The following is a 19514-nucleotide window of genomic DNA, read 5'->3' as shown; positions in this document are numbered from 1 at the left end:
ATCTTCGGTGTTCACAGCTAAGATCTGGTATGTTCAAGGATCAGCTGCATTTTTTTAATGTGCTCATACACATGTAAAGCAAACTTCCTTTCTAACTTGCTTTTGGTTACTACCTCTGTCCAATGGAACCTGGTAGATCATCTTTTGAATGGGCACACTACCATCATAGCAGATGGACCTAAGGCAAGCAAGTTTAGAAGCTAGAATGCATGTTGCATTTGCTAAGAAGGGCACACTGATGCCACTGTGTGTAGAAATAGCACTTGATGTACAACCTCCTTCCTTATGGCTGAGGGAACATGACCTACAACTCCAGCTGAACAATGAATTAACTTTGTAAATCTAAAACATTCAAGTCTAATTACTACAGAGCTATTGCCTAGAAAATCAAGGCTAGAATTCAGGGCTTTTTAGGCGGAGGAAAATATGAAACTTTGTCCACAAGATGCTCCTTGGAGAAAACATTGACTATAGATAATTCTCAAAAACAGCATCATTTTTAACCACAAATATATTGATTGTTTACTCTATTTATGCCACTTGTACAATAATACATCTTATAAACAATCTTTCTGAGAAAAGATCTGTGATTTTATTTTCTACATAAGCACAAGTGTGCTATCTGGCCAATGACACTTTTTATTTACTACCTCGTTCATCTTTATATAATCTATTAAAATACAGTCAATTGCTCTTTCGCTTCTTCAATGCCACCTCTTCTCTCCAATTGTCCTACACTAATTTGCATTCCATTTCATCAGCAATGAATGGCTTGAGGAACATGGTTAAATCATGATTCACCTAACTAACTTTCATACCGTTAATCCTTTGACTCTTGTTCTCTGCCAATCACGTTACAATTGGCTGGGTTAAAATGTTAAGCTCCTACTTAACATTTCCTTACTTTTTATCTCCATGTCTAATTAGTCTCCAAATTTTGCAAATTATATCACTACATTATCTTTTTTAATCAATCCTTTCCCTTCTATATGCATTTCTGTAACTTTATTTCTTAGCCTCATATTATCTCACCTAGACCAGAAAAAAATACTCTTCATTATTTGGCATATTAGCTTCAAACTTAAACAAACGAGATCATGTATCCTGAAACACCATTTAATGTCAGTTGGATCCTGAAGAATTTACTGAACAATATTTAACTCTAAGAAATATGGGATATTATAAAATAACATTATACATATTGTTTCAGTTTGCTAAGCTGCCAGATGCAGTATACAAAAAGTGGATGAGATTTATAAAGAGTGTTTATTCAGTCATGAGTTACAATTGTAAGCCATGAAAATGTCCAAATTAAGGCACCAACAAGAAGATACCTTCTCAGAGGAAAAGCCTCAGGGTCACCTCTGTCAGTTGTACAGGACCATCCATACTCCCAGTTTGTTGCTCCCAGCTTCTGATTCCACTGTCTGTGGGTCCTCACTTAGCTTCTCAGGAGCAAACTCTGGGTTTTATTTTTTGGCTTAGTATCTTCAAATGTCTATGCTGTGCCAGCTCTCCAAGAATCTTTGTTGGCACTCCAATAAATTAATTAAGATCCACCTTAAATGGATGGAGTCACATCCATATCTAATCAAAAGGTGCCAATCACAATTAGGTGTGTCACTTCTCCATGAAAACCATCTAATCAAAGTTTCCACCTAAACAATGCCTGCCCCCACAAGATTGGATTAAGACTAAAAGGACATGGCTCTTCTGGGGTACATAACAATTTCAAATCAGCACATATATAAATTATGTAAGTACCACCTACAATGAATAGTTACTATATGTATTTCCATTATCATCATCATCATTATTAATGTGTTTTTTGACTGCCCAATACTCCATGTTACAATTCTGGATTTAGATCTCACCACTGCCATTTACTCAGCAAATATTTTTGGGGGACCTTTACATATTTGGCACTTTGCTGAAGGCTGAGTTTAGAACAGTAAAGCAGACAGATGCAGTCACTTGTTATAGCTACTAGAGCTTAAGAAAATTAATCACTCTGAGCTTCGGTTTCTTTATTTATAAAATAGGGAAAATAACTAGCTTTTGTGGTTGTTTAAAATATTTAACATGATAATAGTAAATATTTTTAAATGTAATTGAATGATAATTAAAAATAATCAAAATGAAGTCTGAAGCAGAAGTAATAATTCCATAACATGGAATGTTATAGATGGAAGAAAAACAATTCTGTTTATTCCTATAGATATTATCCCATATATATAAATGTAGTTGTCTTATTCTTTGGACATACATACCACTATCATTTTTTGTGTGTTTTTTTAAAGGCAAGGACTTCTAATATAAATATATTTATTTTCCACTTGTATAATATACTATTTTCATTCAATATTTCAGTATTAGTAAGCCTAAATTTCTGCATTATTTTTATAAAAATACAAAACAGAATTATAGGGTGGGCCACAGTGGCTCAGCAGGCAGAGTTCTTGCTTTCCATGCCAGAGACCAGGTTTGATTCCTGGTACCCGCCCATGTGAGAAAAAAAAAAAAAAGAATCATAATATTTTCTCTACGTAAACCAATATGTCATTCGTTCCCACTTTTTTTGGAGGCCACAGGCTTAGAGCATATTTTCCTTTGAAAATATGGGAAAGGTTTGGTTCCAGGAGCTATCTTGATTACAAGAGTTACGGGAATAAAAAGGCAGGACAATCAAAAGAAGGAGGGAGCAATCAGGAGAGGGAGAGTAGAAATAAAGAGGAATTCAAATAAGTAAAAATAAGACAAATCATTTTTTCACCTATATGGTGAAATAGTATAAAAATAGCCCTTCATTTACAAGTTTTCTTTTTAACTTATGGATATAATTTTAATACTGAAAAGTTCATATTATTTACTGAAATTTAGAAACAAAAATGGAGACACCAAGAGGTTAGTTAATTTTCTCAAAGTCAAAAATTTAATTAATTAGGAGGCCTAGAATAGAATTTTATATGTCTATCACTTCTGCATAACTCTATTAGTGGTGGTAGTCATCAGAGAAAGTGGGTAATCCATGAGGAAGTAATAACATGGTTGCAATTATTTATGCCATTTGGTTCTTTATTATGTGTTTCCATCATTATTATCAATAGGGCTGGAGAAAAATTCTGCTCACCATTTTCTTCTTCTTTTCTATCATAGCTCCTGATATGTTAGTATCAATTCTCAGAATTAAAATAAAAATTTTGTTATCATGGCTTTCAAGACCTTACTCCTGGTTAAAATTTTGACCATATTTCCTACTATTCCTCCTCTCTCTCCTAGACTATATTCATTTTTGCTTCCTTGCTATTCCTAGAAAACACCAAGCACTCTTGCCTCAGTTCTATTCCCTCAGATCAGACTTCTTTTCCCCTCTACATCTGCATGGTTTACCAATCATTATTTAAGTCTCTGGTTGTATGTCTTTTACTCAGTGAAACCTTCCATAAATGTCCTATCTATAGCATTATCTCTTTATCTGATTATCTGCTTTAATCTTCTTCAAAGAATTTACAGTGATTTCATTCAATATATGTTATTGACCACTATTATATATCAGATACTGATCTGATCTAGACACTGGGATACAGTGTACAAAACATGCAAAATCTATGCCTTCATGGAGCTTAAATTCTGGTACAGAGATGGAAAACATTAAAAATGAATGACAAAATGTATAATATTTTTGTTAGTGCTACCTACCATGGGAATAAAGAAATTAGGAAGCAGGATAGGAATTTTTAGGTGGCTAGAGAAATCTTCTTTTAAAAAGTGATATTTGAGTGAATACCTGAAAAGCATCAGGAACAAGCCATGCAGTCATCTGGAGGAAGAGCTTGGCTGGCAGAGAGAGCAGCAAATGTAAAGACAACAAGCTTGATCCAAGATCACAGAAGAAGCTACAGCTAGAGCAGTGAGTTAGGGGAGAATATTAGGAGACAAAGTAAGAAAAACAAAAATGGGTTTAAATCATGTAGAATCTTGGAGATCATGGTAAACACTAATTAGGTTACCCTGAGACAGGAGAGTTTGAGAAGAGCGGTAACATATTTGAATTGCATGCCATGGACACTAGCTAAGAAGTTCTTGTAGTAATTCAGCAGGAAGTGATGGAGTCTTAAACCAGATGGCAACAGTGCAAGTGGTGAGAAGTAGTGCAGTTCTGGATATATTTTGAAGGTAGAACAAATAAATTTGTTGATTGGTAGGAAGTATGCTCTGAGAAAAATACGAGAAGTTGAAGTTGACTCTAAGCAACTAAAAGTATTGAATTGCCATTTAATGAGATAGTTTAGACTGTGATAAGAATAGATGTAGTAGGTAAGTAGCTGGATGGCATTAGAAGTGTTCTCAAATATTTCAAAATGTTTTCTTCTGGAAAAAATAGGATTTCACTTCTCTACCCTTTTAAAGTTAAAGGCATGTCCATGTGACTTATTTTGGCCAACTAACCAAATGTAAAATTTAATGTCTTCTGCATGATTATACATGTTGCCTCTTTCTGACTTCATCATGGAAACACAAGTTTAGATAAATCCTCTCCATGGCTATATAAGTAACCATGATTATTCTAGCTCACCACCAGTCCATACTGGAGATGTAGCATGAGCAAATAGCAAATTTTGTTCCATTAAAAGAGTAAAATTTTGTGACTATTCATTACTGCACTATAACCTTGCTTATCTTGATTGATCCTGGGGGCCACAGCAGAAATAGTAGACTTAAGTTTGCAATGCTATCAGATATATCAGTTCACATATCATGCAAGAAGTTGAATATATCTGGATAACAAGAGGCTGGACCAGGCTAGAGATGTACATTTGCGAGTCATCAGGAAATATGGATGACTTTTTTATGGTATGGAACTGGGTAAGATTTCCCAGAAAATAATGTAGAAGAGAGGAAAAATGTCTAAATCCTCCACTTTCGGTGTTTACATGATAAAATATAAAAAAAAAAGATAGAAGAAAGCAGCAAAAGAAACTTAGAGGGAATAATCAGTAAAGATAAAAAAAAAATGGTATTCTTGAAGCCAACCAAAAAAGTACAAAGAGAAGAGAGTAATTAACTGAGCCAAATATTGCTGGTAGGTCAGGTGAGATGATGAGTGATGATTTACCACTGAATTTAATAGAAGGAAAGTTATTTGTGGCTTTGAGAATTTAAAGTTTGTGACACGGTGAGAACAAAAACCTGACTCGAGTCTTTACTAGAGTCTGATTGTTTTATATCATTATTTGATATTTCTTCTTTCATACATCCATTCTCTTATTTATTCATTCAATCATTTAAATTGTTTGCATGACTCATTAGAATGATGCTAGTAATATTGTCTCTTTTGTTTATCTCTGCTTTTCTAGTGACTAGAATAGTTCCTGGTAACACTAAGTGATCAGTAATTAAACACTGAAAGAATCGATGAGAAATGAATGACCACAAAAGATTGATCACATAAGTGAATAAAACTCACATGGATCTACTTGCAAGAATTAATACTTATTATGCCTCAAAATTTTAAAGTTCAGAATTTCAAATATGTTTTCATGAGTACTATTTCTATAGCAGAGACATTAGCTATTTAGCCAGCAGGTTACCAACTTTTCTTTCTCACAGCTATTATAGAAATTACGTATTCAGGACAGAAGTTGAATATATGTGTGTATTAGTTAGGGTTCTCTAGAGAAACAGAACCAACAGGGAACACTTGCAAATATAAAATTTATGAAAGCGTCTCACGTGACCGTAGGAATGCAGAGTCCAAAATCCACAGGGCAGGCTGCGAAGCTGATGACTCCAATGGATGGCCTGGACGAACTCCACAGGAGAGGCTCACCAGCCAAAGCAGGAATGGAACCTGTCTCCTCTGAGTCCTCCTTAAAAGGCTTCCCATGATTGGATTTAGCATCACTAATTGCAGAAGACACTCCCCTTTGGCTGATTACAAATGGAATCAGCTGTGGATGTAGATGACCTGATCATGACCTAATCCTATGAAATGTCCTCATTGCAACAGACAGGCCAGCGCTTGCCCAATCAGATGAACAGGTACCACAACTTGGCCAAGTTGACACCTGTCCCTAACCATGACAGTCCACCCCTTGTCAACTTGGCACATATATATATATATATATATATATATATATCACCTTAGACCATACTTAATTTCCAAATAAAAACAAATAAGCACACATTTTTTCTTTTACCTGACAATACTCAACTGTCCTGCATATAACTGGAAACACATTAAATCTCTTCCAGAATAGCGTGCAAATCCTTGGGCAACATTCATTCTTAAACTTGATATCTTACAACTTAAATAGTATAACACAAACAAAACAGCATTACAGTCCTCGTTTCTGTAACTGATCACGTGGTCGAAGTTCATATTTATCACTACCTTCTTCCACTACCCATTCCATGTTCCCTTTCCCCTCAGCAAGCACTTCAGCTGGCCGTGGTTCTTTGCCTGGTGGGGTGACCCAAACCTTCATTCCTGAAGTCTCAGAGCCATTAGTGGTCCTGCCTGGATTGTGTTGTTGCAGTTTTCCATTGATTTTAATCACAGGGCATGGTAGTACTAATAGACGCCCCAGGGGATCTCCTATATTCCAAGAAAACTCTTCTTTACTTCCATTATGTAGTTGCAGTCCTACTTCCTTCTGATAGTCAGGGTCAATTACCCCAGACAATAATGTAATCCCCTTCTTGGTGTGTTGATCCAGAGGCATAAGTAGCCCAAAGTGGCCAGGTGGCAATCTTAACTTCCAGTTCAGTGGTATCACTGTTGTTTCTCCTGGAGAAAGCACACCCCGTTTTGGAACTAAAACCTGTAGACCAGCAGAACTCAGGGTAGCAGGGACAGGAAGCAAAAATTTTCCTAGTGGATCACTAGGAGTAATAGTGAGTGGCACCACACCCATTTCCACCCCTTGGTTCCTGGACCCATGGATCCTGGCTATGGGAGAAACAGCACCATACAGTGGACGCTGATTCAGAGCATACACAGCTTCCTGGAGAACATTACCCCAGCCTTTCAAGTTTTTGCCACCTAGTTGGCACCGTAATTGAGTTTTCAAAAGGCCATTCCACCATTCTATCAATCCAGCAGCTTCTGGATGATGGGGAACATGGTAAGACCAGAGAATTCCATGAGCATGTGCCCATTCCTGCACTTCATTTGCTGTGAAGTGTGTTCCTTGATCCGAAGCAATGCTATGTGGAATACCATGACGATGGATAAGGCATTCTGTAAGCCCACGAATAGTAGTTTTGGCAGAATAGTAGCTTTGGAAAGCAAACCCATATCCAGAGTATGTGTCTATTCCAGTTAGAACAAATTGCTGCCCCTTCCATGAAGGGAGTGGTCCAATGTAATCAACCTGCCACCATGTAGCTGGCTGGTCACCTCGGGGAATGGTGCCATATCGGGGGCTGAGTGTGGGTCTCTGCTGCTGGCAGATTGGGCACTCAGCAGTGGCTGTAGCCAGGTCAGCCTTGGTGAGTGGAAGTCCATGTTGCTGAGCCCATGCATAACCTCCATCCCTACCACCATGACCACTTTGTTCATGAGTCCATTGGGCAATAACAGGAGTTGCTGGGGAAAGAGGCTGACTGGTATCCGTAGAACGGGTCATCTTATCCACTTGATTATTAAAATCTTCCTCTGCTGAAGTCACCCTCTGGTGTGCATTCACATGGGACACAAATATCTTCATGTTTTTAGCCCACTCAGAAAGGTCTATCCACATACTTCTTCCCCAGACCTCTTTGTCACCAATTTTCCAATTATGGTCTTTCCAAGTCCCTGACCATCCAGCCAAACCATTAGCAACAGCCCATGAGTCAGTATACAAACGCACCTCTGGCCAGTTTTCCTTCCAAGCAAAATGAACAACCAGGTGCACTGCTCGAAGTTCTGCCCACTGGGAGGATTTCCCCTCTCCACTGTCCTTCAAGGACACCCCAGAAAGGGGTTGTAATGCTGCAGCTGTCCACTTTCGGGTGGTACCTGCATATCATGCTGAACCATCTGTAAACCAGGCCCGAGTTTTCTCTTCCTCAGTCAATTCACTGTAAGGAACACCCCAAGAGGCCATAGCTCTGGTCTGGGAAAGAGAAGGTAATGTGGCAGCAGGAGTGGAAACCATGGGCATTTGTGCCACTTCTTCATGTAACTTACTTGTGCCTTCAGGACCTGCTCTGGCTCTATCTCGTATATACCATTTCCACTTTACAATAGAGTGCTGCTGTGTGCGCCCAACTTTATGGCTTGGTGGGTCAGACAACACCCAACTCATGATAGGCAACTCAGGTCTCATGGTAACTTGGTGGCCCATGGTTAAGCGTTCAGTCTCTACTAAGGCCCAATAGCAGGCCAAAAGCTGTTTCTCAAAAGGAGAGTAGTTATCTGCAGCAGATGGTAAGGCTTTGCTCCAAAATCCTAAGGGTCTGCGTTGTGATTCTCCTATAGGGGCCTGCCAAAGGCTCCAGACAGCATCTCTATTTGCCACTGACACTTCCAGCACCATTGGATCTGCTGGATCATATGGCCCAAGTGGCAGAGCAGCTTGCACAGCAGCCTGGACCTGTCGCAGAGCCTCCTCTTGTTCAGGTCCCCACTCAAAATTAGCAGCTTTTCTGGTCACTCGATAAATGGGCCGGAGTAGCACACCCAAATGAGGAATATGTTGTCGCCAAAATCCAAAAAGACCCACTAGGCATTGTGCCTCTTTTTTGGTTGTGGGAGGGGCCAGATGCAGCAATTTATCCTTCACCTTAGAAGGGATATCTCGACATGCCCCACACCACTGGACACCTAGAAATTTTACTGAGGTAGAAGGCCCCTGTATTTTTGTTGGATTTATCTCCCATCCTCTGACACGCAAATGCCTTACCAGTAAATCTAGACTAGTTGCTACTTCTTGCTCACTAGGTCCAATCAACATGATATCATCAATATAATGGACCAGTGTGATGTCTTGTGGGAGGGAGAAACGATCAAGGTCTCTGCGAACAAGATTATGACATAGGGCTGGAGAGTTGATATACCCCTGAGGTAGGACAGTGAAAGTATATTGCTGACCTTGCCAGCTGAAAGCAAACTGTTTCTGGTGGTCCTTACTAATAGCTATTGAGAAAAAAGCATTTGCCAGATCAATAGCTGCATACCAGGTACCAGAGGATGTATTGATTTGCTCAAGCAATGATACTACATCTGGAACAGCAGCTGCAATTGGAGTTACCACCTGGTTGAGTTTACGATAATCCACTGTCATTCTCCAAGACCCATCTGTTTTCTGCACAGGCCAAATAGGAGAGTTGAATGGGGATGTGGTGGGAATCACCACCCCTGCATCTTTCAAGTCCTTAAGAGTGGCAGTAATCTCTGCAATCCCTCCAGGAATACGGTATTGCTTTTGATTTACTATTTTGCTTGGTAGGGGCAGTTCTAGTGGCTTCCACTTGGCCTTTCCAACCATAATAGCCCTCACTGCACGAGTTAGAGAACCAACGTGGGGATTCTGCCAGTTGCTCAGTATGTCTATGCCAATTATACATTTCGGAACTGGGGAAATAACTACAGGATGGGTCCGGGGGCCCACTGGACCCACTGTGAGACAGACCTGAGCTAAAACTCCATTGATCACCTGGCCTCCATAAGCCCCCACTCTGACTGGTGGTCCACAGTGACGTTTTGGGTCCCCTGGAATTAATGTCACTTCTGAACCAGTGTCTAATAATCCCCGAAACATCTGATCATTTCCTTTTCCCCAATGCACAGTTACCCTGGTAAAAGGCCGTCGGTCTCCTTGGGGAAGACTTAGAGGAAGGTTAACAGTATAAATTTGTGGCAGTGTAACAGGTTTCTTCCCCATAGGGACCTGGCCTCCCCTTCATTCAAGGGGCTCAGGGTCTGTAAACTGTTTCAAGTCTGGAAATTGGTTAAGGGGCCGTGACTCTGTGTTTTTGTAATTCAGGTTAGACTTCTGTTCCCTTGACCTAGAACTCTTTTGTTTATACAGCTCCAACAAGAATTTAGTAGGTTGCCCTTCTATTGTATTTCTAGGCACCCCATGATTTACTAGCCAATGCCACAAATCTCTGCGTGTCATATAATTTTGATGCCTCCTTTGAGTTTGTTGTCTATTATAATACTCACGTCTACCCTGTCTTTGGTGATTAAGTGCTGCCACCTGGCTTCTGCCAACTCGGGATCCTGTCATCCCCATTGTGTTTAAGGATTCCAGCTCAGTGACAGCAGTTCCTACAGTAATATCTGACCTACAGAGAAGTGCAAGCACAGAGCTCTTGAGGGATGATGGTGCTAGTCTCACAAATTTATTTCTCACTGTTCTGGTAAAAGGTGCATCCTCTGGACATTCCTGGGGTGTAAGAGCAGACTTTGCATGATAAATACACTCTAACATCCCAATCTCTCTAAGCCTCTGGATCCCCTCATCTACATTATACAAGGGCAGTTCTGGCATTTCAACCTCAGGTAATGTTGGCCACCTTTTGATCCATGTTTCAACCAACCACCCAAACAAGCTGTTAACACCTTTTCTAACTGCTCTAGCTATAACATTGAATGCAGAATCTCTGCTTAGTGGGCCCATATCAATAAATTCAGCCTGCTCCAGCCTTATATTCCTCCCACCATTATCCCACACTCTTAAAATCCATTGCCACACATATTCCCCTGATTTCTGTCTATATAAATTGGAAAACTCACACAGTTCTTTTGGAGTATAACGTACCTCCTCATGTGTGATACTTTGTACCTCACCTTTAGGGGCCTGTTGGGACTTTAGTCTAGTTATAGGTCTAGAAGAAATGAGGGGTGGTGGCGGTGGGTCATGAAAAGAATTAGAAATATCTTCCAAGCCATTTGCTTCAGGGCTTTCATTTGCAGTTTCATCTGGTGAAACAGGATTAATAACTCTAGGGCTAATCCCTTCAGGAGGAGGTTGGGTGGCCAATTCCTCAAGGCAGGCTGGAGGTGGGGCGGCTATGTCCTCAGGGCAGACTATTACAGGGTTATCTAAAGAAGGCTCAGCATGGTCTAGGGTTTCAACCTCACCCCCAACATCATTATCAATCCATATGTCACCATCCCATTTTTCAGGGTCCCACTCCTTTCCAATCAATGCCCTCACTTTAACAGCAGACACCATGCAAGACTGAGATTTCAGTTTACGTTGTAAAGTTGCTACTCTAACAATAAGATTCTGAGTCTGATTTTCAGAGATCTCAAGTCTACGGCTACAGGAAATAAAATTTTCCTTCAGGATACTCATAGAAACCTCTACATCTTTCAGACGGCACTTAAGCTTCTTGTTTGAAGCCTTAAGCCCATCCCTTTCACCCTTTAATGTAGACAGTGTATCTAACAACAACCAACCAACATCTCTATAACTCTTATTTCTACAAAACTCTGTAAAAGTGTCAAAAACATTATCCCCCAGAGTCTGGCTTCGTACAAGCGAAGCATTAGGAGAATCGAATGATGATATTTTGACTATCTCCTTTGCCAACTCAGTCCATGGATTGGGAGTGTCATTCTGATTACGGGAATCAGAGTCCTTAGTGTCTCTGAGCCCAGTCAGAGTAGAAAACCATTCATAAAAACCCATTTTTAAGATTCTGTTCCTTAAGAACCACTCCTGGTACCAAGATGTATTAGTTAGGGTTCTCTAGAGAAACAGAACCAACAGGGAACACTTGCAAATATAAAATTTATGAAAGTGTCTCACGTGACCGTAGGAATGCAGAGTCCAAAATCCACAGGGCAGGCTGCGAAGCCGATGACTCCAATGGATGGCCTGGACGAACTCCACAGGAGAGGCTCACCAGCCAAAGCAGGAATGCAACCTGTCTCCTCTGAGTCCTCCTTAAAAGGCTTCCCATGATTGGATTTAGCATCACTAATTGCAGAAGACACTCCCCTTTGGCTGATTACAAATGGAATCAGCTGTGGATGTAGCTGACCTATTTTGAGGGAAATTACTTTATAGGAATTCTAAATAGAGAGATAAAGCTATGCCATTTAGTAGGCTTTTGACTGCCTGAAGCAGAACCTAACTCAAACTTCTATAAACTTAAAAAAAAACAAAACATCATTTCCAATATGAAGAGGTACAGAATAGGACAAGCTCCAGAGCTGGTTGCATTAGTAGCTCAGAACTATAACCAAAATTCTAAATTCTTTCTATTTTTCTATTACCCTAACTCTAGACTTCACTTTAAGCTGCACCCATTGTATTCTTAAAACAGCTTCTAGAAATATCTAAATTAATGTTATGTGTTGAATTTTGTCCACCAAAAGATATGTTCAAGTTCTAAACACTGTTTCTGTGAATGTGACCTTAGTTTGAAACAAGGTGTTTGAAAAGGGTACTAGTTAAGATGAGGTCACACTGGATGGGTCCTAATCCAATATGACTAGGATTCTTATAAGAAAGAAAGAGAAGGCAGAAGATGGAATAACTCTGTACTAGTTTGAACTGTTAAGTATCCCAGAAAAGCCATTTTCTTTTGATCTTGATCCAATCTTGTAGGGCCAAATCTATTTTTAGGGATGAAACTTTTGATTAGATTGTTTACATAGAGATTGATCCACTCAATTGTGGGTGTGGTCTTTGGATCAGATGAAGATGTGACTCCACCCATTCAAGGTGGATCTTGATTAGTTTACTGAAGTCCTTTAAAAGGGCAGGTATTTTGGAGAAAGTACAGTTGCTTCAGAACCAGCACAAATGTAAACATTTGGAGATGCAAAGCTCAGCAGATGTTGTCATGTGACATCCCATAAGATGCCAAGCAAGCCAGTACCCAGAGTTTGGCCCTAGAGAAACTAAGTGAACTAAGAAACTAAGGCCAACAGATGCTTAGAGATAAAGCACTGGAATCAGAAGCTGGAAGCGATGGAACAAGGAACAGGAACTAGCATCTGTTGGCCAGTTGCCTTCCCACACTACAAATATTGTCCTTTCTTCAGAATCACGGTTTCTTTCTCTGAATGCTTTAGTTTGGACACTTTTAAGGCCTTAAAACTGTAAACTTGTACTTAATAAATCCATTTTATATAGATCAACTTATTTCTGGTATATTGCATTCTGTCAGCATTAACAAACTATAACAAACACAATGTGAAAAGAGAGAGAGAGGACAGTTCTGCAAGGACAGAGGAAAAGGCTGAGTCATGCCATCAGCAAAGGAATCCCAAGGAGTGCCATCCATGACCAGAAGCCAAGCAGGATACCGAATATATATTTCCCTATAGACTCTACGAGGTTTTGGCCCTTCTGACACCTTGATTTTTGGCTTCTAGCTTCAAGAACTGTGAAAATAAATTTCTGTTGTTTTAAGCTACCTATTTTGTGGTAACTTTTTTTATGGCAGCCCTTGGACACTAAAGTAATTAATATTTATTTGTTCTTATCCAGTAGGAGAGAGAAGGAGAAGGCTCTACCCAAAACATGTATTATAATTCCCTCTTTTAAGCAAATTTAGTCTAATTTTAGGTGCCATTCCTATGATCTTAGTAACCAGGAGATGGGAATAATATTCAGAAGTAAAAAAAAAAATGAATTAAGAAAAAAAAGGATTCTGTTTGGAAAGAGAGAGGGTAGACAATCAACAGAGTCTACTATCCAGATAGTTGTCCTACTTTTACAAACACAACCTATTCTCCAAGACAACTACTTTTTTGATTTTTTCACCACAGAATATTTTTGCTGGTCCCTAGAACTACATATGCATTGAAACATACAGTATGTGCTCATTTGAGTTTGGTATTATTTGTCCTGCATATCCATGAGATTTATTTGTGTTGTGTATATTAATATATTAACTCACATCCTCCATAGAGATTTGTTTGTGTTCTAACCCCTGGCCCTGCAGATGTGGATCCATTTGTAAATAGACTCTTTGCAGCAGTGAATAATTGAAAATGGTTGAACGGAATGTTCTGGGAGTAAGCCCCTCCACCAAAACAACTAGTGGACTGGCAGGAACTATCTGAATCAACCACTTTGAAACTCCAAAGTCTAGGAGAACACCGGAATGGGAGGAAGAAGCTGGTAAACCGAGGTAGAGACTGGTGAGTTTCACCTTTCCTGTGGTACTCCCCATCCCCATTCCCACAGCATTGTGGCTGGCTGCAGTGGGGACTGGAATTCCAGCTCCTGGTTCAGCTTGTGGGTGCCACTTTGGTACACAAGAACCCTACAATGTGTGTTCTGATTCCAGAACTCCACCTACCTATGATCAGCTACTTCAGATGGGTGGAGTCGGCTCTGAGGGTGGCCATTGTTCAAACATAGCTAGAATAAAGACTCTTAAAGACAGTAACTGTCTCAGTTTGCTAAAGCTGCCAGAATGCAATATAACAGAATTGAACTGGCTTCTATAAAGGAAACTTATTAAGTTACAAGTTAAAATTCTAAGGCCAAGAAAATGTCCAAATTAAAGTACCAACAAGAGAATACCTTCTCATGGTAGAAGGCATTCCCCTTAGAGACTACAGATGTAATCAGCCACAGATGAGTTTCACAAGCTAATGATTCAAATCCACAGCAACAAAACTAGGCACCATCACCTGGCCAAGTTGTCACCTGAACCTAAATACCACAGTATCAAAGAATGTATGCTATAAAACGTAGGATGTTTAATTTTAACCTCATAGAAACCACAACAAATATATATATATACACATATACATACACCTATATATACATACATATATGAAAAATACATTCAGAAAGATGTGAGAAGATCTCAAATGATACAATAAAAAAGCTAAATAAATATGGAAATAGGCATTAATGGAAAAATAGATGGTCCAAAGAGAATAGAAGTTAAAAACACAAAATAGCAAAATGGCCAAAGAAAATCCTATATTATCAGTACTTACTTTGATTGTAAATAGATTAAATTCCTCAATGAAAAGGCAGAGATTTGGCAGAAAGGATTAAAAAGTATGACCCCACTATATGCTGTTTACGAGAGACTCACCTTAAAAAAAAAGTAGGTTGAAAGTGAAAGGATGGAAAAAATATACCATGCAAGTAGGAATCAAAAGAGAGCTGGGATGGCTATTCTATTATCAGATAAAATAGAGTTTTCAGTAATGCTTAGTCAAGAGAGCAAAGGAGGGGCCTGGCCACAAGGTGGGAGGCATTTTCATCTAAAAACATACATCTGCAAGAAGACTTACTTTTCACCAGATGGCATGTGTTTTATGGGATAGGGAAAGGCCTGGTCTTCTGTTACATCACAGACAATAATCAGTTGTTATTTCTACTCCATGGGCAGTGACTCTATTCCTGGGTAGGGCAGACTTTGTCTCACCTGCATGTACCTTCACTAGATACTTGCTGGTTTGGTTTTTTCCATGTCTATTTATAGCTCACCCTCTATCTGGGGTCTGAATGAAGTCTACATAATGCACTCTAATACAAATGTGTAGTTTAGGAAAGTCTGTATGTTGTGGACTTATTTTCTTGGTCTACTCTTTACCTCCCTGTGAGTTTTGACTATTGTACATTGCAGATAACAAGCCACTTCATTTTCTTTCTTTTTCATTTGCTAAAAATTATTTCAAGCTTGTTTATCATTTATATACCCTGGTTTTCCTGCCTTTCTATTTATAACATTGTGTACTTCTTCCTTCCTCTTATCTTCTAGATCAAACAGTTCATTCTATATAACTAATCTTTCTGTCATACCTAAAAACTCCTTAGTTCAGCTTAAAAATGCATTCCATTACTTCATTTATGCATATATAACTGTGTATTTTGGTCACTAAATGAAAGCTGCTGCACAGTAAGTCTTTCAGAATGAAAGCTTTAAAATTTTTCCTTTTCTTCACATACATGGCATTACTATTAGTTATTCGCAGACAAAGCTAAACAATTATGGGATTAATGCAATGATTTTTTTCCGTTTTATTTTGAATAATATCATTGGATTAAGTCATCATTTTTGTTAGAGAAAAAATGATAATGTGACTTTCAGATTTCTATTTTGGGATCTGGGTCTTCGTTTTGGTAACATGTTTACTGTGGGATTCACCGCCTTTGCTAATTTTGCATGTTTATTTGGCTCTTCATATAGTAATTCACAGGATGGTAGAGGTGATAGAAACATCTTCTATTGTACCCATTTGATAAAATTCCCTAAGTACAATAATCTTAAGATATACAGATGGATAAATAGATATATAGATAGAACTTTATCTATATGCAGCATATGTATATATGCTGTCATCACCAAGTGCTATAGCTTTCCAGCTTTTTGAGTTTAGCCCCATATACCTGTCATTTCCAGGGATCTTGAAATTGTTTTCTAAGAAAACATTGCATCTGGCATCACCATTTTAAGCTCTTTCTCATCATCACCCTAAATTCCTGCAACTGCTGTCATACCAGGTCCAGGCACCCTGATCCTTTCCGTCATTTTCCCAAACCACCATTCACAGACATTTATTGCATATTATGGACATTACCAGAGGGGTAGCAAAAGGTAATTGGAACCCAAAGGAAGAAAAAAATCAAATTTCAATAGATGCCACTGTCCAAAAAATTCATCATCTCTTCCATGCCATAGGGAATTTTCACAGACTATATTGGTTCATTAGGCCTCACTTTTCCACCATGTCTTTTGACCTCTTTCTCTACCTGGATAGCCTTCTCTAATTTCACTAGTCTACTAAAAACCAAACCTCCTCTTTGCTTTCATTTTCTTATGCAGAGTCATTTCATTTTCTTATCATCTTGCTCTCACTTACACCCTGAAATACTCAGACTCTCAACTTCCCAAACATTGCTGACTGAGCAAGTTTCCACTAAGCATTTTGTACATTAAAAAGAAAGAAAATACTTTTCTTTTCTTAAAAGCAACTTTTGATCCTGTTACACCTCTAGCAATTTACCTATCTCTTCTTTTTGACATCTATTGATATTTCTTAGCCATTTCCTCATTTCAATATAATTGGAATCATTTTTGAACTCAATGATTTAAGTCATTTTTGAATAATCTTGGTATAAAAAGCAGAGGACATAACCACATTGTGTTCATGTTACATTTTCATTCAGGTGGCCCAAAGTAGTTTCTCCATAAGGTTAAATATTCAGTCATGACATAGAAAAAGGGTTTGTCAAGCGTGATGAAGTAATTATAAAAAATAACAAACTACAGTAAATTGTAATACTTAGAGTATCTTTTGGTGGGTGTTTTTTTTTTGGTAAAGGACATGGTTAAGTTAAAGTTTTGATGCTGTGAATCAGAGTCATCGTTTCATAAGGCTATGCCACATTTTGCTTCTTCATTCCTAAATTCTTTCATGGAAAAATGGACTGAAGACTACACTCCTAGGAACCATCACTTCAACAGTACTAGAAATCCCAGAAAGGTAAGGTTCCTTTGTAGTCTGCTGAACAGGAAAGGAGATGTCCGCTCATGATCCTACTACTGAAAAGTACTTAGAAAAGACCTAGTAAGTGTTTAAATAATGTAAACTATTATTATTAATGAGACGTAACATAGTACAATAATTAGGAGCATGGGCTTGGAGAAATACCACTTGGCTATGAATACTGGCACAACCATTTACTTGCTGTAATTTTGGGCCGTAAGCATAAACTTTCTGGAACCCAGTTCTCACATCTGTGGGGAAAACACATGTTTATAATAATGACAATGGGTCTTGTGGGATTGTTCAGATGATAAATTCCTTCATAAATGTGCTTAGCTTCCTAGGGCTGCCATGACAAAGTATCACAAACTGGATGACTTGAAAAGCAGAAATTTATTGTGTCACAGTTCTGGAGGTTGAAAGTCCAAAATCTGTAGGGGAGAATCCTTCCTTGCCTCTGTCTAGCTTCTAGTGGTTTGCTGGTAATCCTTGGTTTCTGGCTGCATGGATTTTTGTGGTTCCATGGCTCTGTAATGGCTCTCTCCAAAATAGTTCCTCTTTTAAAGGAGTCCAGTAAATTAATCAAGAACCAACTGGAATGGGTGGAATTACATCTCCCTCTAATCAAAGGTTTATTTCCACAATTAGGCATTCACATCTCTGTGGAGATAATCTAATCAAGTTTCCAACCTACGGTGCTGAATATAGATTAGAAGAAATGGTTGCCTCCACAAAATGGATGAGGATTATAACCTGGTTTTTCTAGGGCACATAATCCTTTCAAAACAGCACGCATCCTTTTGGTCTTTCTTTTGCTAAAGATGACCTGGACTCATTTTCTTTGTGCTGTATTGTTTTGATCTTTCAGTGGTGTGTGACAAATATGAAACTGTGCTAAATACTGTATCCAAAAAAAAAATGGTAATAGTGAAAAAGGCCCAGTATTTGAACCATTGCTGCTGCTGAAGATAAGGTAAGACTCTGTCCAGAAAATATTAAAAAGGAATCTCACTGGGGAATCTAAAGTATGTGTGATTTTACTTGTGGAGATATGGCATTACATATTCAAAATCTAAGGTGAAAAAAAAAAAAACAGCCTAGGCCTGAGTTATTTCTTCTGGGGACCTAAAAATATTCATAAATGTAAAGAACTCATAATAGGGGAAAAATGGAAATCTTGCTATGCAAGACATTTCTCTTGTTATTTTTTAATTGCTCACATTTGGAAATTTTGCTAGTCTAAATGTGTATCACATGCATTCATCAGGCTTGTGTTTTGACAAACAGAAGCCATGAAATTCTATTTGTCTCATTCTTCAGTTTCAGGAATTTGAGTCTGGAATCTACTGGCTCTGTCTGGCAGTATGGAGGTTCTGATCTGTAGTGGTGGGCTAGGAAAATATTCATATATCTGCTGGGAAGCAGGATTTGAGCCAGAGCAACTGCTTGAAAGCAACTGACTTTTTTGTCAACACAGACCAACCAGTTATCTTGGCTCCCACACATAGAATTCTGTGAACAAAGGCAGAGAGGGGAGTATTGAGTGGCATGTGGCCTCTTATTTACCAGGAAGGGACTGTGCAATTTACTGGCATTTCCAAAAATCTAGCTGTGTTACTCTGCAGATGTATGAGCAGAAATGGGTATAAAACTGAGCTAATGGGCAACAATGTGAGAAAAGTAATTCCAACATCTTTCAGAGTTGGCTGAAGTAGATACAGAGGCCTCTATATGAAGCAGATGATAAGAGGATTCAGTAAAGGAAGAAAACTAGTGTCAAATCCAAAAAGTTCAAAAGGAATGTAATGTACAATCTTTGAATATGCTGATACATTTTTAAAGCAATAAGCTTCACAGAAGTGCTCCTAGTATGATTTCATCTGGAATAAAGTTTTCCTTTACATTATCTTGCAATCAAGTTGCTTGTTTTAACTGAAATCAGACTTAAATGCTTAATGTATACAGATTTACACTCTTAAATGAAAATTTTAGGATAATTTTTTGATTGCCAGACATGGTCCTATGTGAGTTACTTGTCAGTACATTAGCTAGTGGTAAGGAGTACTTTTACTTCAGCCTAAAAAAATAATGTAAATGTTGA

General features: G+C 38.6%; 1 long non-coding RNA gene across 1 annotated transcript in view; it reads right to left on the bottom strand.

The window, feature by feature from the left end:
• LOC143663654 (uncharacterized) overlaps positions 1 to 15208 on the bottom strand; it is a 55814-nt gene extending 40606 nt beyond the window's left edge. The window contains exon 1 of the long non-coding RNA XR_013166094.1: positions 15013 to 15208. This is a non-coding gene — a long non-coding RNA (uncharacterized LOC143663654). The remainder of the gene's footprint in view (positions 1 to 15012) is intronic.
• Between the last annotated feature and the right edge of the window lie 4306 nt (positions 15209 to 19514).

This window comes from Tamandua tetradactyla, chromosome 19 (genome assembly GCF_023851605.1).
Source record: "Tamandua tetradactyla isolate mTamTet1 chromosome 19, mTamTet1.pri, whole genome shotgun sequence".
Classification (NCBI taxonomy): domain Eukaryota; kingdom Metazoa; phylum Chordata; class Mammalia; order Pilosa; family Myrmecophagidae; genus Tamandua; species Tamandua tetradactyla.
This window is presented reverse-complemented; position numbering and strand designations above follow the sequence as displayed.